The sequence below is a fragment of the Columba livia genome, chromosome 19 (genome assembly GCF_036013475.1).
Source record: "Columba livia isolate bColLiv1 breed racing homer chromosome 19, bColLiv1.pat.W.v2, whole genome shotgun sequence".
Taxonomy (NCBI): Eukaryota; Metazoa; Chordata; class Aves; order Columbiformes; family Columbidae; genus Columba; species Columba livia.
In genome coordinates this window covers 6,864,618-6,886,740 of record NC_088620.1, presented here as the reverse complement: position 1 = coordinate 6,886,740, position 22,123 = coordinate 6,864,618, and the positions used below count along the sequence as shown (strand labels likewise).

The 22,123-nt window shown below is 43.8% G+C and overlaps 1 protein-coding gene across 1 annotated transcript in view; it reads right to left on the bottom strand.

Moving 5' to 3' along the window:
• Positions 1-22,123, bottom strand: part of BRINP1 (BMP/retinoic acid inducible neural specific 1) — an 82,952-nt gene that overhangs the window by 56,232 nt on the left and 4,597 nt on the right. The gene's annotated exons all lie outside the window — the stretch shown is intronic.

Sequence of the window (22,123 nt, the reverse complement as noted above, 5' to 3'; positions counted from 1 at the left end):
TGGATACATGGACACACACACACGTATATCACTATGAAATCCTGCCAAATTCTGAAAGATAAAAAAATGACCTCAACTTGCTTTTCTGCCTGGGTGTTTGGGAGGTGTGTCTGTTGGAGGGGGAGAGGGTCTGTCACTATTTTGGACCTCGAGGCTCTTCCCAAGATCAAGGCTCTGCGGGGCGACGTACTGAACATGCATATTCAGGGTCGGAGGTTTACTAGGGAGCTTAAGGGGATGCTTCACACCACCTGGTGCAGGGCACACCGGCACTCATATGATGGGAGAGCGGCCGTCCCGCTGCACCCCTGTCAAACGATGGCTGCAGACAGCCCTGCTACGAGCCAGCTCCTCTTCCCAATGTGCTTAACGGCTAAACAGACAAGACATATGATGAGTGGGAAGGGAAACAGAGGGGTGAAATGCCTTGCCAAAGGTTACGCAGCAAGCCAGAGATACAGCTGGAAGAGAGCCCTCGCCTCCTGACTCGCGTTTCCAGCGTTTCAGCCATTAGATCATCCGCCTCCACAGTCATGCTGTTGGCACGATGCCCCTCTCCAAATGAAACCATGTGCTCCGTTGGTGGAAGGTGAGCGGCTCGCTTAGCTGGCACCCCGTGTCTGGTGTGGACACCCCCAAACCTTCTGCTCCCCAACCGCAACACGGCTGCAACAGCAGCCCTGCGTGTTGGGTTGTGCTCCTCATCGCTGGGAGCTGCTGTTGTTGCTCTGAAATAGTCCTCTCCATCCATATTCTTCCTCCTGCCCACCTCTCATCCATCTGGCTGCCCTTCTGAGTTTTGGAGGGGATGTGCCAACACGGAGGGCATGCCCAGGCAGGCAGAGTGATCTTGAGGCTGCATCCCCCGCTCTGGGGGCACAAATCTGGCCAAAGGTTGTCCTCAGGACAGACAACACCCACCTACATCTGCAGAACACAGTGCAGAGGGACTGTAGCTGCTCTTTAAAGCAGGAGAAATTAGGCTATGCAGAGCTTGGAGATTCAGCATAGGGTTGATTCATACATCTCCAGAAACCTTTCCAGTTTTGAGTCTGAGTCCACCATAAACACTCTGAAAGCCTGTAATTCCCAGAAAGAAAAGATTTTGCTAAGAAGGTAGGAGAGGCCAAACCAAGGTGTGCCAGGGGTGTAGATCTGCGTGTGAATGTGAGACCTTTGGCTGGTGTGACCAGCACAGCGCAGACCAGAGGGCACCAGCACCTGTGGCCACCACAGCCACCTCCTCAGCTCCAAGAGCTTTCACCAGGAACGTGGTGAAGCTGCAGCCTACGGCAGCGAGTGTTCGTGTCTTCTGCACGGGCAGATGGAGCCCGGGAGCACGACGGGGAACACGAGCGCTAAGCGTGTGTGTGCCGGGGTGCGTGGGAGGCTGCACGTGTGCACAGCATGTGTCGGGGGAGCTGCGGCAAGCTCAGCAGCCCTCGACAAAACGGAGTTTTGTAAAGCTGGTTAAAAATGACAGTCAGCTGTTGCAGTACGTGAAGAAATGGAAAAAGTGAGGTATGGGAAAGCACTGAATGTTCACTTTTCCTGTTGGGCACATGTAAACTTCTTTCCAATTGCAGACAGAATATTACTGTTATTAAACATAATGGTACCTGTAGCTCCTGCCTGAGGAGGTTGTTCCTGTTCTGGAGGCATGTGTTTAATACTAGCCTTCACCACTAACTCCTACTTTACCTAGAAACGTGGAAGTTCTCAGTGCTTTAGTCCCTCACCTCCCAGAAAGGAGTGTTTCTACTTCACTGTACAAAACTGGGGTTTGGAGAGTTTCCAGCCCCACATCAAGAGGAATACAGTATATTCCAAGGGGTCTACAGTGCAGCTCTGCTCCCACTCACAGTGGTCATGAACCCGACGTGATTAGCGGGAAATGTTCCCAGCTACAGCCCATTCTTGGCATTTCCAAATTCCAATTCAGGAGTTCATTTCTCCTGCTTCTCCATCCAGGCTCCTTCTCTGCCTTACTGCTCTTTGCAGATCTGCACTGTCCCATCACAGTAAGCAGCTGCAAACTCAGCACATTTGCCATTAGACAGGTATGCAGATTTGCTGCTGATAATGATCAGTTGTTCTGTACGCATCATCCAAACTTGCCTGCCTGTCTGTTCATTAAACTCATCCATAACCACTTCCTTCATCAGCCAGCCTGGATCAGTTTTCCTTTAAACATTTCACTTTCTATTGAATTTCTATTGCAAAGAGGGGAAGGGAGCTTTTACATACCAAAGTGGAGTGATTGCTCAACTAGTTCCCAGCACAGCGCAAACTTAAATATGAGAAGAACCAAAAGAAACAAGTTTCAGAGAAATCCCAGTGTGTCCTCCCACATGCAGGCATCATACATTGGGGAAATATCAGCTTAGAAAAGACAGGCAATATTCACTAATTCCCCACACACACACCTCTTCATCCTCCCTTTCTTTCCTTTAGGTCAAAGTCAGGATGATTAGAGCTGTGATGGGTCTTAACCAAGGGTTAGGACATGGGGAGAACATGCCTTGAGATCACTAGAACAAACAGATGCATCTCCAGCCTGGTACCTGGCTGTGAGTATCGGTGCTGAGAGCCCGGAACGGTGCCTGTGGCAACCGAGGATGGTAGAACGCAATTGGGTCTAGACAACTATCACACCATCGACTTTAATTTTTTAGTAGTATCTTTTTCCCCCCTGTAGCTGCTGTAGAGATGTTGTTTCGCATTAAAGATTAATACACACCACGGGGCTGGTCCCCATGGAAGCTATAAAGCTTACTAAAGTGGGATTATTTTGTGTCTAAGGCAATATTGTGAGGTGCATTCAATCTAACTCCTAACAAGTTTGAATCTGAAATTAATTTTTTAGGTGTCTTTATGGGCCTCCACTGATGTAAGATATGTTCTGGGGATTTTGTAAAAGGAACAGGAGAAGAAGGGACAGGGAGGCGATGTCTCTAAGTATATAGCCCTTGGGTAGGAGACCTAAGACTTAGTAAAAGCTAAATCTGGCACAGAAGCAATTTCTGCACTAAAATGGAGGCTTGGGGCAGTCAGACACTGAGTTTTGATCCAGGAATGCAGCATTTTGCTCAGTTCTACCCTACACACCCTCTGTGGCCTTCAGCAGTGCCCTAATTTTTTGCCTAATTTTCCAAGTATCAGCATAGAGATACGATAGTATTTTTTTGACTGCTTGGACCATGAACTTGCTGGGGAGGCCATCATCTGGGTACAGCACCTTGCAAAACACAGTCCCACTGCCCACACGTGTTCCTGTCTTACAAGCAATGAATGACAACCATCTCAACGTGTCAGCAAGCTTCGTAATACAGGAGTTAAACAGATCCAAGCTACAAAGCCCACTCCCACTCAGGAGCATTACAGAGCAATGCAGCGATCTGGGTCTTTCTGATTCACAGTAACAAACATGATCACACAATTGTCACATCTGTTATTAAACACGGTCGGCGGGTGAGCTAGGACATATGGTAGAGTTCTTGGTAAATAAGTATCAGGAGAGGAAAATGTTAGATATACTGATTCTGAGTCATGTTCCAGTCAGTTTCCAGCATTGTCCATCATGAAGGCGCATCCATCAGTGCAAATGGAGATTTCTGTCAGAACCCCTTTTCACTTCGTTAGGCAGTTTAAGATGGCCTTATTCTAAGCTGAAATTAGACTGGAACATTAAATGTTCTTTGTCTTACGAGCCTTTAGGATTCTTGGAGGAAAAATAGGCAAGTACTTTCTGTAAAGTGCAAGTTGTATTTGAATGTACACTTAATTTCATCGTGATTGATATCTGTGTGTTAATTATATTCTATTTTAGGCAATACCTTTGCTGTCACAAGGCAGCGCCTTTTATCCAAGGAGTTCAAATTGAATTAGAGACATTAATTAAAGCTCTCAGCACTCTAGTAAGGCAGGCAAGTGCTGTTACTCCCATTGTTTCTTGAAATAAGAAGAAAGGAATAAAGCTGGGTGTCTACTTAGCCACTTAAAAGGTGATTTTTATACAGTGGGATAGCTCAGAATGTTGGATTTTGCACAAAATGATATTGCAAGGTCTGTTTCATATGAGGGAGGCTGTGTAGCCCCAGATCACTGCTATGAATGGGAATGCAGGAGCTCTGATGCTCCACCGCTTGTTGTAAACACTCCACTATTCCTCTGCCTCCTGGGATTTTCTACCTTTTTACTAGCCCATGCACCTTTCATTTGTCCCTTATATTAGATTCAAATTGATCTTGCACACATCCCTTCTGTTTTCTCATGCTCATTGTTGTAAAGTATTTCCAACAAAAATGCAGACGCAGGAAAGAGAAATTACCGAACGCATTATTTGCAGTAAAGAAATAAGTCCCCTATCTCTTTAAGCTTCATGCACCAATAATTCTTCCTTGTGTCCCACATTTGGTTCTTGGCAGGTTGAGAGAGGTTTCTGCCTGCTGCCATTTACCAGAGGGAAGAGGCTAACAATTGCTATTTGTATCTGAAACACTTCTGTTCTGCAGAAACTTCACACGCCGCTTTAGGATGCTGATAAATTAGTAAAAGACTAAAGTGTCAAGGGAGAGATGAAACAGCTTATGTTAGTTTAGAGCTCGGCCCTATAACGTGACAAATGTCTGACCTCATTTCAGCAAACAGCTTAAGTGTATCCTTAATTTTAAGGATGGGAGACACTCTCCTAGGTTTGATTCAACTATCCCAGCTTTGAGTTAACTGTGTACTCACATTCCTGCTCGACAGATAACTACTGCCATTCACCTTCAGGATTTAACTCGTGTTAGTTGAGTCACTGGGTGCAACTGGAGCAATAACATTTATGTCCTGCACCTAATCCAGAGATGGCTCGTTACAGTCCAGGGAGGCAGTTACTGCCTGTGAAGCGCTTTAGCTGAACTTTAGAAACACTGGTCAGGAACCCAGCCAAGCTGAGGACATTTTTGGTCTGTCAGGGCCAGGGGAAAGCAGGGGAAGTGGATGGAAAAGAATGGGAAGTCCAATCTGTTGGGGTTTGTTAAGTCATATGGACTTTTGTGGATAAACCTGAGCCCTGGGAAAACAGAATTTGGCCATTTCTGCTGTAGATGTCTTTATAGTACAGAGGCTGATATCTGACAGGAGTCAGGGATGGAGCTGTAATTCAGCAGTGGCTCTGATTTTCCGGATGACTGTGGCATGCAATATTGTATTATAAAAACCCAAATAATTGCAAAGTTATTTCTTTATGGAAGTGGGATTTCTCCATTTCAGGCAGTGATGGGTGAATCCCTCCCCAAACTTTGGTAATTCTGCACTAATCAATGTCTAAATTTGCACTTATTCTTTACCTATTTCATTTGAAATACGCATGAGTGGTTAGAACTGAGGGATATTCATCAGCTGAAACAGTTTGGGGTGAGGAAAGGCATGGAGGGAAAATGAGAAATACCTCTCCAAAAAAAACAACACAGTCCATAAATTCACTTCACTTTTGCCAAATTGTTCATGCTGAAAAAGATAAAGATTGGGAGATGTCAAGGTTTTGGTTGTGAGAGCACCAAGGGGAAATACTCCAAATTTCCATTTGAAACTACTGGAGTTTTTCCTGTTTTTCATTTGTCTTTCCAGCCTCTTAAGAGAGAACAGTCATAAAATTATTTCTTTTAACCCCGTATGACTTAGAGGAGAAAAAGTTGTTTTCTCTTTCCAGTTTGTCAGCACTTTGCTTACAAGTTGTCAGAATATTCAGCAAACCAAAAACACCCTACAAATCCTTCGTTATTAATGCAGCTCAACCAGCAGCCTAAAGGGAACGGGTTTTGTGTGGAAAGTCTAATTACTCCCTGCCTGTAGCGAGGCGAGAATCACACCAGCAACAACGAGGTACCTGTTTTCAGCTCGTTTGTCCCCGCACTCCAGCTAATTATAACCTACTGGTGTTATCATGATGAAGATGAGAGGTGGCTTGGAACGGAAGAACCGTGGCAGGTGTGCAACCTCCATCAAGTCAGGACATCGGGTGGTGCTGGACAGAGGGAATTAAACTCCATTAGTCCTCATCATAAATCTATAACACTAGCCAAGGTGCTCTGAAATCCAGGATCCACAGACACTTGGTTCAGGGATCTACTTAGAAAAAGGATCCATCAAACAGTTCTCAGTAGGTTGGGAATGGAACTAAAAGGATCTTCTGCAAGTGCACAGAGATATGTGGTGAAGTATCACATTCTGAAGACAACCCTGCTGAATCTGAGACTGGAACGATATTGTGCTAGGTGGTTTGTGCCCCGAAAAGCTCACAATCTCATTAGAAGACCAAGGACAGCAGATGGCTGGGGACAGATGGGGGAAGGCAAGGGAACAGTGAGATAATGCCGCTCAGCGGGCCGGGGAGCAGCGGTGTCAGCACACCAGCAGCCCTACGCTTGGCAAGATTCTGATAGCTATTGTCAGAAATGAGAGTTCTAAATAAGGAAGCTGGATAATGAGCTAGCTTTTGTAGATATTTGTGAGGAACTCCTCTCATTTGTGAAGTGGCAGAGATAGAAAGAATGTAGATGATAATAATAATGATAAATTGCACTTTTCTGAGCTGCTTATTAAAAAAAAATATGGTGGGTGGTGAGCAGTGATTTCTATTAAACACTGCCCTGAACTTGAAATTATTCCTACTATTATTAAATTATTGTCCAAGCTAGTCCACTTCCCCATAATTTCATTCTAAGTTACAGAAAAATGCAGCTCAGTCTTCTGTCTTCCTCAGTATTTATACACCTCATATCAAAGTCTAGTAATCTCATAAGTGTTAATAGGATTTTATCCTCGCAGTAGCTTTAGGACATTGGGAAATGCTGTTTTTCCTATTCTGCAGAATAGGAATTGAGACACGGGGTAGATTAATGGCTTGTCCCAGATGATTTTATAACTGCTTGAGGAATTCAACCCAAATCTCTTAAGTTTCAGCTCAATGCCACGTCTCCTTGCAGTACCCTTCCTACGCACCTTCATGCTACTATTCCAGAATTAGCTAAGACTTGCCACAGAGCTGCTAAGAATTTTTTTTGATTGCTCATTTTATGTTAGAAAAATGCCAATTCATCAGAGGCAGAACACTTTGTAGAAATTTGTTGATTTAAGGGAAAAAAAGCATTTTGATAAAGTCAGCTTTTCTTTAGAACAGAATGTGTCGAGTGTTCTGTTTGGAAGGGATTGGTTCAAGATTGTATTTTGGTTTTCATTACATGTTGAGTAATATACATTAAAAATCAAAATGAAGTGTTTTCCTAAACAGTATGTTTTGACTGAGCCAAAACAGATTTTGTAATTTATGTATAAAAAGAAACATCCAAATTAATTTAATACTTTTCTTGCATTTTGTAAGAAGAAACACCTGCAAACCATACACAGTAAACTGAACAAAAATCATACTATTCCTTACAATTTTTACTGGAAATCTAGGAAAGAGAGTATTCTGAAAACTAAGTTCACAGAGGCCTGTGTTAGAATCCATAAACCCTGTTTTTTGCTTTCATGCCTGTTCTCTTTTGTGCACCACTCTTACCTTTCCAATATTGCAACAATTTGGACCTGTAAGCAGAGAGCTTGAAGGAAAAAAAACTAATCGATGCCAAAACTGCCCTGAAGAGCAATAATGCAATGCTCAATCCAAAAGGTCAACTGTTACCCCACACCTGACACTCTCTGCAATATTTGTATTGTTCTGAAGTTCATTCCTGGGTAGGGACTTTGCCACCACGACCACACGGAGTGATCCTGATCCATAGTGTTTGGCAAATACAAGATAAAACTGCTTACTTTGGTCTGCTAGGAAGCTGAGGTTACCTAATGATTCTTGCAAATGAGATATCTTCCTGTTTTCTTGTCCCTCAGAAAAGAGTGCAGCTCTTGACCTGAGTCTTTTGTGTTCCTCAGCCCTTATGGAGCAGCAGAAGGGGTTAAAATCCACAGGCCATTGCTTCTCCTGGTAAAAGCTCCTGCTGCTTGGGTAATGACAGCCCTGCCTGCTGGGATGAAAAGCACCATTTAACTTGGAGCTTCCTATGGGCACCAGGTTCTGCCACCATTCCTGACAGATGAAGCCAAGGGAACCAGTGGCAGCTGGAGAGGGAAGGGAGAAGAGACCCCAAGTTGTTGGCAGCTGCAAATTCTGGACCCTGGTGAAACTGTGCAGCTACCTGATGGATGCTGCCCACTGACTTGAGACGTGTTAAACAAAGGGCTTACTGGTCTGAGGTTGAAAACACTCAGGTTTAGCTCCTTCTACTGCCCTGCCTCCCCATATAGGGGAAGTTATATGCATATTAATACACAAGAGCTTAAATTCCGGCTAGAAATGTGAGCTAGAATGTGTAATAGCCCCAAATAACATTGTTTTATCGGCAGCTTCAGAAACCTTGAGTGTAGGTCTCCTGCACTAAGCGGCTCTGCAGCCACAGGTTCTGCTGGAAGGTCTATTGAAGTCAATGAGCCTTGGGTTGGATCTCATTGCAAAAAGATAATCAAATATAATATTAACTCTTAATTCGGAAGAGTATATTAAATTAGAAGCTCAAATTAACCTCAAACTGCATTTCTGTAATGAGAAGATTTAAAATCTGTGTATCATGAAGGTGGAAGAACTCCTGCCCAAAGCCAGTCTCACCAGCCTTGAATCCAGTCTACCTGCAGCACTGCTTTTCAGCCCATTCCCTAAAGGCTAAGCCTGGGATTACCACTGAGACAGAAGGATGTGTGGAAAATAAAGCCATCTCATACGTACCAGTATTAATCTGTCCAACACAAAGGGCAGTCACTAGCTAGACCCCAACCAATGCCAAGAGTCAAAAAATCCCAGAGGATATTGAGAATCTGCACTGGCATCTCACCATCACAAATTATCTCTTCCATCACTGCACCAACACAGATTTGCTAAAAACTGAAGGAACTCAGCCCTTGCTAGGATTAAAGTCCAAAACTACTCAGGTCTGAGCATCTCAAACATTAAAGCAGTTTGGTACCCGAGTTTAAGGCCACCTCTAGCTGTGAGTTTTATTTATTTCCTTCTTCGAGCCTGTTCTGCTCTGTGCTAAATCCATCTTCTGACCACCTGGAGCGTTTGAGAGTCTTGGCTGTGAAGCTTGTCTGTTTAGATAGACTGTAAGTAGAGCTGGTCAAAAAATTTTGACAGAACAGTTTTTCGCAGGAAAACGCAGTTCTCCTGAAATCGAAACGTTGCATGGGAACATGTCAATTTTGACAAACTTTTTTACGTTTAAAATGTCAAAACAAATCCGTTTGATTTTCTCTCTTCATTTCAGTTATACTGAAATGTTTCATTTTGAGGAGATAAACACATTATTTTTATGTTGTTTCAATTAATTTGTTTTGACAATTTTACATATTCTGAATTGTATTGATATATGTTTAAAATACTATATAATGCATAAAATATTTGATGGTGTTTTATTTATTACATATGCTATCGTTATACAATGCGAAATATTTCCCAGAGCATTTTAGTACTTCAGCTCCACGGAAACAGAATATATTTATGGCCTCAAATTAGTATTTCTTTTGAATTTTTGGGCCACAAGAGCTTTGTAGGAGCACAGTTCTCATTCAAACTGGAGCTTAAAAAAAATAACCACAAATCAAAAGGTAAGAATTTCCCAAGGAAATAGCATGTCCATTTTCCAAGCAGCTCTGTCAGCTCAATGACTGCAACGACAGCTCCACTCCCCTCTGCACATCAGAAAACCTACTTCTCTGCTTTTTAAGGAAAAAAAAAAAAAAATAAAAGAAAATGCAGTTTTTCCCGGGGTGGAATTTGTGTGTGATGTTTTCATGAGCATCAGGGATTGAAAAGTCTGGATACCACTGACCTCCCGGGGCCTTTGGCTTCCAAACCACTTATGTACTTTTAAAAGATATATTCCATCTATTTCTCGGAAGTCTACCTGATTATTATTTTCTTCTTCTTCTCCTTTTAAACCATATTTTTGCTCTTCCATGCATGGCAGAGGAGAATTGCTACCTGCAAATTTGTGCCATCGAGTCCGTGGTAAAAGCAGTTTGAAAAAAAGGACAAGGCGAGCGGCAAAAGGGAAGGCGAGGACAGCAGCGCGGAGCAGAGCCCCTAATGAGGCAACTCGATTGATTCTTCATTTCATGGATGAAAATGTCCCCAACGGCTCCTGTGCATTCACTGCGGTTTGATCAGGGGCTGAGGGCAGTGGGTTTAGGGACCGGATGCTCTACACCCACTTGCAGCGTTGGACACTGTAAGACAGAGGGTGCATTTTAAATGTACGCAAAGTATATATATAGGTACACAAAGGCAGGGCCCTAACGCAAATCTGTGTGTGCTGGTGGATAGAGCAGGATACAGAGCGTGGCTGTGCATGACCATCCCTGTTTCTCTTCCCCTCCCTTATCAAGCTAAAATAAAGTTAAATAAGTAGCATGGGTTGCTCCTTCGTTGCAAAGCTGCCAGCACCCCTTGGAGAGAGGGGTTAGTTCCCCCACCGTGTGTGCTTTGTACAATGGGGATAAAAAGGAGAAGAATCCTCAATCTTCAGAGGTTTATTTAAAGTGTGGGGGGGTGGATTTTCTGTCTGTTTTTCCTCTTAAAGGGACGGACACGCTTCTACCACCAGGCACTGCGGTTTGAAATCTGAATTCCCCCCCACAGCTGCTCCAAGTGCACCTCTGCATGCAGATCCGCCTGGTTATCTACTGTTGCTCCAGCTGGCCTGTCACTGTAGATTACAGCTTTTTTGCTAATAGAGGGTGCTGCTGGAGTCTGAGACTTCCATTAAAGGCTGACGTTTCCACCTCCCCGCCTCACAAATCGCTCCAGCCCAGCCGACATTTCTCTATGCACGGCCTCATCTCTGGGGTGGGAAAGGAGCAAAGCGCCTCAATTTGTTTCTGCGTCAGGCAACAATGGAACAAGCTGAAGATGGCAGAAGATGTTTGTGGATGATAAATTTTGAAAACTGGGGATTATTTACTTGAACGTTGATCTTGTCCCTTGTCATCGGCACCTCCATGATATTGTAGCCCCATCCCTCTGTCAGCAACAATACAACTGAGCATTGAATTGCGCTCTGGAAAAGTCCTGGAGGGAAATGTTTTACTGCTCCAAGCCACACTGTGGAGTCTCTTTGGAAAGGAGGAATGCTCCTGCAGGGGTAGATTGCCCATCCATTCCAGACACTGCAAATCGTTACTCCTTCATTGCCAGAGGAGCTGAAGGCTGCTGACAGATCAAAAAGAATTGGCGTGGACACTTGACCTTTCTCCATCGCCAGGAGGAAATCATTGACCAGGAAGAACAGCACATGCTCTACGGGGCTCTACAAAGGGAGGGACGAGGCTCTGGGGGAATTCAGAGCTATTTGTAAAACAAACACTGCTGCTTCAATGCAACCTGTGCAGTTGGCTGGCGTTGCCATCACTCATGGGCACGCTGAAGGGGGGACTTCCAGTTTGGCATGTGCCAGGTGCCATCACAACTCCTCATGCTCCAAAGGCGACATGGAGATAGAATGCCCAGAAGACTTCTTTTTGTGAATGCTGAAAGATTCACACCTTTGTGGGCCGGGAACAGGATAGAACATGCTAAATTGTAGTTTACAGTTTCGTTGGCATCGTGTCCTGCCAAAGGGAGCAAGCAGTCCCCTCTACCAGCATGGACACTGCTGACTTCTGCTAGATTTTCCCCATTGCTTGATAGAACCTACATGCCTTTGCAGCCTCCCAAAGTGACTCTGTCTGAAAGCAAGCCAGAGCAGGCATTCCATTTGTTTCTTCAACAGCCTGACTCCCAGAAAGATGGCCAAATCCAAATCTGAAAAACACCTCCATCAGTGGTCATGATTAATTAATTCTCTTCCGACATTCCCCAGGGCACCTAGCAGCTAGTTAGAGCTACCGGAGAAAGAGACACTGCTGGAGAAGAGGAATAAACAGACCTTCCTCAACTGCAGCCATGGAATTAGATAATAAATAGCTAGCTAGAGAAATAATTTTCTGAGAGTGGTAAATCAAATGCAGAACAGGAATACAGTTAGCTGGCTTATCCCTGTGAAATCAAAGGTGTTTGGAAGGAGTTTCCAAAGAAAGGAGGGTATTTAGAGTCTGCTGTGCTCAGGAAGACATAGCCTGAAGTTATCTATCATGTCTAATGTGACTGCTTACAATGACATAGAGCTATTCTCAGACATTTTATTCTTGGTATAATATTCTTAGACCAAAGCAGCTCAAGGAAGCTTCCTCCTAATTTACATCTCTGTTTTCTCTCTCCTCCTGCCTAGGTTGCAGACTAGACAACACCTTTGTTCCCACAGCATCAATGTGGTTTCTCTCCACCAGCTGTTGTGTATTTGGGCTGTGCTCCTCAAGGAGCTATAGATATCAGCCCAATGTATGGATTCTTCAGGCTCTTCTGCCTGCCCGCTCTCCTCCCTAAATCTGTGTGTTCTGTCCAGATTTGTCCATTAACCACACCACTGAGGCTCCAGTGACAAAAATGTCAGCCCGCAGGACTCGAGGAAGCCAGCAGGAACTCCATCAACATCCTGGCTCCAGGTACCGACCCTGTGATGTGCATCGTACCAAGTAGATGGTGGTCTAATCCCTGCCAGCATGCAACACCCAGTGCATGGAGAACACCAGTAACCCCTGTTTGATTGAATATGCATATTTGCATTTCATTTTACTCAAGAACTAGAAGTCTCTGTGCACAAATTCATCCAGATGAATCAAGTGCCAGACACCCAGGTTTGAGGTCCTGTCACAGCAAAAAGCAGAAATCTGCTGGTTCCCCTTGCCCACGCATCTCCCAACCCTGTAAGTCTTTGCTTCCTTTTGGCCCCTCTATCCTTGAAGACACAGGTCCTACCTTTCAGAAACCCTTCTCCTCCACTCCTTAGACATTTGGTTTAGACTCTGCTCCCATTGCAGCAAGGGTTTTTGAGCTTGCAGTTGGGTCTCCTGCCTTCCTACACACCATCACCTGAACTCTGAAATCACAGCACATCCCTTCCCACTTTGCTACTCTCCTCCTTCACCCACCTTACTCCTTCTTCATCCTTTGCAGCAGGCATAGCCGAGACATGTTATTAACACTTGCCACTTCGTTAGTGATCTTGTACAGAAGGAGCAGAGGAGGAGAAAAGAGGAAAGCATGCAGAAGTGGAGAATAAGGAAAGTTGGATTAAAGGAAGGGAAGCAAAGAATTGAAGGTGTGAATGAGAAAGTGGAGGAGGAGAAGAAGTATGAGAAAAACCTAACGGGTGAGAAAGAGATTTATAATTAATCCGCAGTCTAGTGAGAGAGCAGGGGAATGGAAGTCAAGACTGTGGGCTGCTCTATACGCTTCTGCTACTGATTTACTCTGTGACTTCAGCCAAATCTTTTTATTTTCTCCTTTTATGTCCTACTGCTCTGTATCCTTTGAATATGTGTTGTTTGAGGTAAGAATTGTCTTTAACTGTGTGTAGCATAAAGGAAACTGCAATCATAGGCACTAAAGATGCCAGACATTATTTTTAACGTGTACTAAAATTAGGCACAAAAATGTGCTTGGGGATTGACTGACTGTTTATTAATTCAGGCTGAATCCATTAGATAGTTACTGTCAAAAAATGGGATGGGAAAAATTGAAAAGAATCAAAGTACATGACTGCATTATTTCTTAACTTAAATGCTTCGTATTGAAATGTTTACAAAGCAGATCTAGAGGAAATGAGGAAAAAAAACCCAAACGAAAGTGAAATAATCCAGTTATGAAAAACGTCATGCATTTCTGCAAGATATAAAGTTTTGAAGTGATTTTTTCTTCTCCTTTCCTTCTAGTCCTGCATATAAAAAGAGTTTTCTCATTCTTCCCTCCACCTTAATTATGTTTGAATAGCTAAAAGTAATTTTTTCTTTTAATTTTGTTTCAGAACCCAATTGACAAAAAAAAAGTCATCATTATTCACCTATCCCCACTAGGAATTACAATGACTGTCTGTCAGATCTTCATAACAACACGAGAGATCTCAGCAAGGCTGAGATTCTGCGAGTTTCTTAAGCTGATGACTTTCATAGTCTTTTGCTTTCTTCTAGTCTAAACCTGCATTCAACAGAGAACTTATAGTAAAATAATTATTTTCAGAGAAAAAAATAAATGAGCAAATCCTCATATCAAAAATGAGAGAAAAGTTCCTGGGAAATAATCTGAGACTGGATTTACTTTTTCCATTAGAAACTGTCATCTACTGCTGTTTTATTTTAAGACAGCCAGAGCATCCCTTTTTATCCTCTATTTCTCTGAATTCTTTCTTTTCACTTCTCTTGGTTCTCCTTTTCGTAACTAAATAGGCATGAGGTCCCTACAGATAGATGAAATGTGTCATGTCCAAGTGCATATAACATGAAGCAAAAAAACCAACCAAACAAATGACACTATCAACCAACCAAAATAACCAAAAGCAAACAAACATAAACCAGCCTGTCCTGGGGATCCTCAGGCATCTGACACCCATTTCTATCTCTGATTTTTCCAGTACAGAACCCTGCTCACAGCCACTCCCTGGCAATCTCAGCCCCACAGGTATTATATTTGGGGCACCATCACTTGCTTAGCTTCCTGCATCCAGTGGTTTTCAAGAGAATTAGGCACGTATTTAGGAGTTAGATATCTAAATATTTCTGGGTGCTTCTACATTGGCAAAGAACTCTGCTCCTGCATTCCTTAGCCATAGACACTGCATTTGTGTTAGTTCACTTTTGGGGTTTTCTTCAGGAAGAAACAAGCTTCCACTAAGAAGAAACCTAGTTCTGGGTAAATCTTGCTTCATTAACATCAGTTGTAGTCAATATGAGCAAGCGCCAGCTCTCCGAAGGCTTATTGTCATCTTCCAGTCCTTCAGTGCTGTCCCAGAAGACTCTGCATAGGGTGTGCAAAAGCATCCTGAGCATCTTACTACAAAAATACCACATTACTGAGCAGGAAATCAGCCCACACACCATTTCGAGAGCCTGGAATTTTAAAATTACACACAAAAAATCAAATCCAGAGTCTATCTCAGCTCTCCTGTTGATTTCTTTTTCCCCAGCTCCCAATCCGATTTGTGGTGGTCTGCAGACAAGCAGTAAGGCTGTGCCAGGGCAGCAGCGTGTGCATTTGTCCCCAGCCCTTCTGTCCACCTCTATCCTGGCACCCAAGGGAGGGTCATGCCCCCAGCATCAAAGCAGCATCTCTGTTATCTGAGATATGAAGGGTTTGCAGACTGTACTTCACTGGTCTCAAGGCTTTACAGAAGAGCTGCCTTGGAGAAGTATCAGTGAGAAAATATATATATATATTAAAAAAATGCCTCGGACAAAATTTCTGTCTTCAAACTTGAAAACAAACAGTAATGAGAAGCACTGCGGGAGAATCCACTGGTAGGAAGGACTTATCAGCCTCTTTTGCTCTTCTTTTTAATGTAAGCAGCTTTATCATTAATTGCTATTTAGTGCAAATGCTGAAGTCGGTAAAAAGACTAATATGCTGCACTGGAACAGTGGTCTTTATTCAGGCTTCTTAAAGCACAATGCACGTGTGTGTATTGTGCACGTGCACACTTCATTGTGCATGGTGTGTAAGTAAAAGCCCCATTTCTCTGGGCAAGGGAGGGAAAGAGATACAGTTAGCATATTCTTCCCTTAAATATTCCAGTAAAATGCCAACTTCATTAGTGGTCTTACGCAATGAGAAATTAATTCAGGCCAGTCTTCTAAATGTCGGGCCATTTTGCTGGGTTAGAAGGGGGTCAGATGCAAACCAGTGCTGCTTTTGCCAAGCACTGGAGATGTAAAGACTGAGTATTGCTGAACATCAGTCTATGGGGGCTACATTTCCTGAGGACACAGGTTGCTGAATTCTTAAAAAAAACCCAAACAGATTGTTTTTCTCATCCCAAACTTTTAGGCGAGTCCCCCGAGTGGTTCCCATCCACTGTATGAGCTGGAGGGCTCAGAACCACAGCACTGGCTGTAAGAAATTCAGCTCTTACGCGTGGGAACACGCATTTAAAAAGCTCTTCTGAAAGATATCAGCCGAAGTGACCTGCACAAGGTCGTATATAACACATTGGTGACAGCATCGGGATTGAACTATCTTGCTACAGTGCTGCTTTATTCACCCAGCACTGTTGCATCCTAAAACAGCTGCTGCTCCCTTCCACTCCTTATTTGAGTCTCCTTAGAGACATATCTGTCCTGTGCTCCGTAAACCATAATATACCTATAGTCTTTTGTTCACTATCCGTCACCATGCAGTTTTATTACAGATCCCTGAATTTTCAGCCTAGTCTACAATCTGCTTATTCCTGCCAGCCATTCTCCTGTTCGACCCCTACCTCACTTTTCAGCCTTGTTGGTGTTTTACATACTTGAAATGCAGGGACAATCCTGATTCTCTGGGGGAAATCCAGCAGAATTTCACTGAGGCCAATATGCTGGTCTCTTTCTTTTTTAAATGCAGATGGTTGGAAACCAGAACCTAGTGCTGGTTATCTGCAGTCACATTTGAAACAATCCTTCAAAAATACTAACTCACAACTGCCATTTTAAAGCTCTGATCCCTATTCCTGCCACCTATAAAATTTTATTCTCCTCCCTTCTCTGCTCCTTTCATCAGAAATCAATCTTCCAATAACGCAGGTAAACTGCAGTCCTACCTCATAGCTTTTTTTCTACATGCATCTTTCTCATGCATTTTGCAGAGCAAAACCTCCCTTGTCCATCCTACCCATTTCCAGTCAAGCCTATGAGCACAGTCATCATCACATTTACACAATATCCTGTCGACAGATTTGCACCTGCTCGTCACATCTCTCTCGTTTGCAATCCAGGAAGCAAAGGAATCATTAGTCCCAGTGTGGTGACTGGTCTCAGCATTTGCACTTGCGTTGCCAGTGAACTTTGCATTCCTACCTGCCAGCTCTCCGCTCCCTCCCAGCCCCAGCCATGCGTCTCTCTTAGAGCTTTATTCCCTCTGGAGTGTATGCTTTTCTCACACCCAGCAGCTTTTCATCCTTCCCACCTTTCCGAAGGAAACGCAGTTTTATCACCTGTCTCAGCCCCAGTGCAGCTGACCGTAGAAGAGCAGTCTCCTCTCTACTCAACTGGTGATGCTCATGGCCGCTGGACAAGCGGCCTTCTGCAAGTGTCACCTGCCAAAAGCAGCCTGTCCTCCCTCCACCCAAATGTATGTCTTCAGCAACAGGGAAAAGAACGGCCGATATGAGGAGTAGGGAGAAAAGCAGGTTCCTCCTTCCTCCCACCAGCACATCCCCAGCGACAGCGGAAGCCCATGGGCAGGATGCAGGACTGTGCCCAGCACATGGCAGACAGGGTGGACCTCTGGCTGGAGAAGGCATCTGGGGACCCTCTGGTGTGGGGGGTTGTAGCACTGGGGAGAAAATGTGAGAAGAGGTGGGAGACTAATGGGCTCCTTCACTAATCTCCCTCCACTCTCTTGCTCCTACCAGGCTAGTTTGATTACATCTCTAGATTTAATGCATCCAGGCATTTATCTCTGCCGCAGCCTTGGGCAAATTCTTTAAGGTGACATTTTACAAACACCTTGGAGCCTGATTTTCCAAGTGTTCAGCATATCCCACTGAGATATTTAAGGTCCTGTTTCCTCAAATGTTCCTTTTACCTTGCCACCGACTACTCTCAAAAAAATCTGTCAAGGCCAAGCCCAAGCTCCTGTTCCTGTGAACTGAAATGCTTCCACAGACTCTAATAGGATTTCAATTGATCCTCAAGCCTTCTGCTGCACTTTCTCTGGTTCGGAGCAGAGGTGATGGCATTCCCTGTTTCTTTTCCTCCTCCTCTGTCTGGACTGCAGGGAGCTCACGTCCAAACAGTACCCAGCACCAAGAGACTCCAGGCTCATCTGAGCTCTGCACCATCCAGCAGATAACGGTGGTGATAGAGGAAACCGAAATGTGCAGCTCAGGGTCATTGCAGCTGCTTATAACCACCCATTTTATGTCCTACTTCAATATCTACTGTAATCAGTGAAATTACTTTTGTGGGAGTTGACACAGAAGAAGAGATTGTTGGATTGATATTCTGTCTGGCATTGATGAAAACCTTTTTATAATACCTTAATCCAGCACCCACAGAAGCAATTTGCTAATCTCTTGCTGACTTAGCTTCTAGCGGGATCGACCATATCCAGTCATATTACCTCGCCATCCATATTATCTTCTTTCTATGCAGAGAAAAATGCCCTTCCTGACCCAAGAAGATGGTCAGCTTTTGCTTTGAAGCATGAGATCTGATTACCATTGTCCTACATTGCAGAGTTGCAAATGCTATTAATTGCTAAAAAGTTATGTAGCCCTTTACACTTCAAATCCATCCAGACTTTTATCTTAGTGACATCCTGCAGCAGGGAATTGTGTAGCTTCACTATACACTGAAGAAAGGACTATTTCCTTTTAATTTGCTTTAAAAGTTGTGCCCTTTAATTTTGATGTGCCCCCTTGTTCTTATATCATCAAAGCATTAAAATGTTTCTGATCACTTTTCATTCTAACCTTCATATACTTTTGTACTGGAACCCAAATGTCCCTTCTTACTCCTAGCTTTCCCAGACTAAATAAACGATTATTTCCAGGCTTTCCTTATTTAACTTGTTAATATTTGTAAAGCCATTTAAAATATATTAATACGGTTCAATTATAATCTCACTTCTATTTTTCGTCCTTCCTTTTAATGTCTCAAGTATCCATCTAATTTGCCATCAATCTCCATTGATTCTCCCTCAGATGATATGTTAGTCTTTATAATATCCTGGGGAATATTTCTTCTGCCTTCCTGACCAGCATTTTGGAACAAAGAAGCTGAACTCTGGCAGATCATAAACATGATTCACTCAGCACGCAGTATGCGTATGGATTTACAGTTGCTTAGACTTTGATCCTGGAAATACGTTTCATTATGTCTGTGGGATTGTAATTAAGAATTTGTCTGTGATTCAAATTGCAGGATCAGGCCCTTTGCAGTTATAATTGCACTGGGTCAACAACACTTCAGTACACTTTTGAAAACAAGCCTATATTCAATATTCTGTGAGTAATATCTAAGCACCCAGTTACCCTGCAGAAGTGGGGCCTGCATGCCATTTAGACAAGGGTGTGATTTGATGTCTACCCTGTCACAAGTAGGGGAGAGATGGACAATGAAAAATGGTTATTCTCTCCTTCTCTTTCCCACAGAAAGTCTGAAACAGCCGTGGATGTTATGTGGTACCAGGTCTAAAAAAAAAAGTCTTGAACAAAATATTTTTGCACACAACTCATAACTATTTACATACTGCAGAGTATGACGAAAACCAAAAGCATAAAAGGACTCAGCAAATAAATGCCATACCCAAAGGAGCTGGGCTTCCTGGTGACACTGCACATGACAGTCCTGGGACAACTACTGGCTTTGCATATCCCCAAACAGCTAAACAATCATCCCAGGAGTGACAGCACTCATCCATGCCTTTCTGGTCCCCTCAGTGTCCTGCTCTTCTGGTTAGACCACTTTTCAGTTTTTCCAGAGTCTTAACAAGGTCCGATCTGCCTCCATCACCAAAAGGTATCCCTCCTTCCTCCATGTCACTGGCAAATACCCTGAGCAACACATCCAGTTCTAATCACTGTATTTATAATTAACTCTCGTCCCCCAATAAAATAAGAGGATTGATACACACGTATCGCTAAATTCACAAAAAAAGGTTTTATCAAAATACTTATGAGAACTCTAATTACCGCTGTTGGGTTACTTTAAGCCAGCACCATATAAATACTGTGTGCAAACCCTAACTGGTGGCTTTTCCCTGGCTGATTAGGTTTGTCTATTCACTGGCCTAAAACACGGTACAGCAACCCACCATCATTTTCAAATACTTGATATTTCTCTTTTAGGAGAGTGAAAATAGCAGATAAACACATTATCAGCATTCTCAGGCATAAAACAGCGAAGCCTGGAGTTGTTTTGCAGAAGCAACTCAGAATTCAGATGACATGACATAAGCAATTCTAGAAATAGCTGCTGGTCTTAAGGCTACGTTACATGTATCCTCCCTGCTGCTTTTTTATCTCTGTCCGCAATTTTAACACAGACATTACGCTGTCTTGGTTAGTTATTTCCTTGGACTTTCTCAGGATTCTCAGGCATTCTTCAGTCTCACTTTATACCTCCTAAGCTCTCCCTGTTCCCCCAAAACACACCTTTGATTTTGACTGCAAATCTCCCCCCAGAACAGAGCGGTGCAAGAGATGCCTGGAATAACTCCAGCATCCTCATATTCTAGGCAAGGAGGTGGCCCAAGCCAGGAGGGACCCATAGCCACAGATGTACCCCAGCATATGTCTGAGGGCTTCACTTACCCGCTCACCATCTGTACCTGCTTGGAGAGCAGTCACACGCTGAAAGCAACCCGGCTGCTCCAGCACTCACAACCTGCCTCACTGCTGGCTATTCCACTGATCCCGCAGGTCCAGCTAAAGATTCGCACCTGCTCGTCCTGGTTCTCTGGTCTCCCCTGCATCGTCAGCCTCCTCCCTTGGGTCACTTCTTTCCATCCTTAGAATCTCTCCTTGGGTAGTTTTAGTTTCTTTGGAATTTTCTAACTAATGCTCTAAATTATGGAACAAACTTGTTTTTATTTATTCTTCTGGTCCTGGCAGGCACACCTGGAATGTTCTGCCTGCAAAAGCCAATCATTTAAAGCTCGCCATCCCCATCTTCCACCCTGCTTAGCAAGTCAGCATCCACAACTGCAAGAATAAGTTACCACCAAGGTCTCTGACCTAAGCAACATATCTGACAACCTCATAGGCAGCTCCAGCCAGAATAAAGAGATGGCTAAATGGGATCAGTTGTGCCGACTCAGGACTTCTGGCCAAAACTGCATCCAAAATCATGATGGAAACAGAAAAGTCTAGAGCACAGGCCAGGTTCTAAATCGCACTCTAAATCAAACCCTAAGAGGTCCTCACTCACCATGGAGCCCGCGAACTCCCCTGGCTTCAACTGGCTGGGATGATTTACAGCAAGTGGTTCCAAGCCTTTCACAGGTACTCACCATAAGGTGTATTTCAGCTGTAATATGCATAGATATTAAAGTCAAGGCTATAAGACCTGTCATAAGGCTTTAGGCTTTATCTTCTATAAGCACCAGGTAAAAGTGCACCCTTTATATCAAGATAGCCATGACACCGGTCCCAAGCAGGAAGAGACTGCAAGAACAAAGCTACCCTGCTAGAAATCAGGCAGTACGGGAGAATGGATGGGAGTGAGAGCTCCCTCTGCTCCCATATTCTGTTTTGATTTCCAACAAAAAGCCCTGGAGCCTCTGTTATGTGTGAGAACCTCTCCCAGCTTGGTTTGCAAGCTTTTGTGTCATTGTTTTGTATATGTCAGCCCAGAGCTGGCTTTGTTGTCATTTGTGAACTTCTGGGACCAAAGATGTCACTGTGATGGCAATACTCCACTGAACAGTGCTCACTGCTAACACACAGACAGAATTTGTTCTGGGGCTTGAAAACCATACTGGTGCTCCTGGCACCTGAGTTTCTACCTCTGCCCAGCATTTCTATCACCAATATAAACACCGAAGAACAACAATATGTGTCTGGCAAAGACTATTCACTCTGTCCTCCTCTGGAGGCCACCATTTGAAGTCGTTTCAGATTATTTGCTCCGATCAGTTGCTGCTGCTCTGACTCGCTATTATTTCTACTGCCAGTGTAAAACGTGATCCATCAGCAGTGCAACTAGCTGTTTTTTTTCTGAAATGGAAGCAGGGCATCATGCATACAAGAGTTCAAGCACTGGGGAACACTATGTCAACACCTAGAGATGTGCCATCACAGGGGCATCGTGCTGCCGTGGGGACCAGTGTCACCAGCACCATGCTCCACGCGGGCCTGTCACAGATGCGGTAACAGCCTTGTGCACAGCTAAGCTCTGTCAGCTGCTCCTTGTAGGCAATGGTAAAATGGATGTAGAACACATGACTTCAGAAGAATAAATAGCAAAAATAAATAAGTGCCTTTCTCTCTCTCCTGTGATGCTGCTTGCAGGTCTT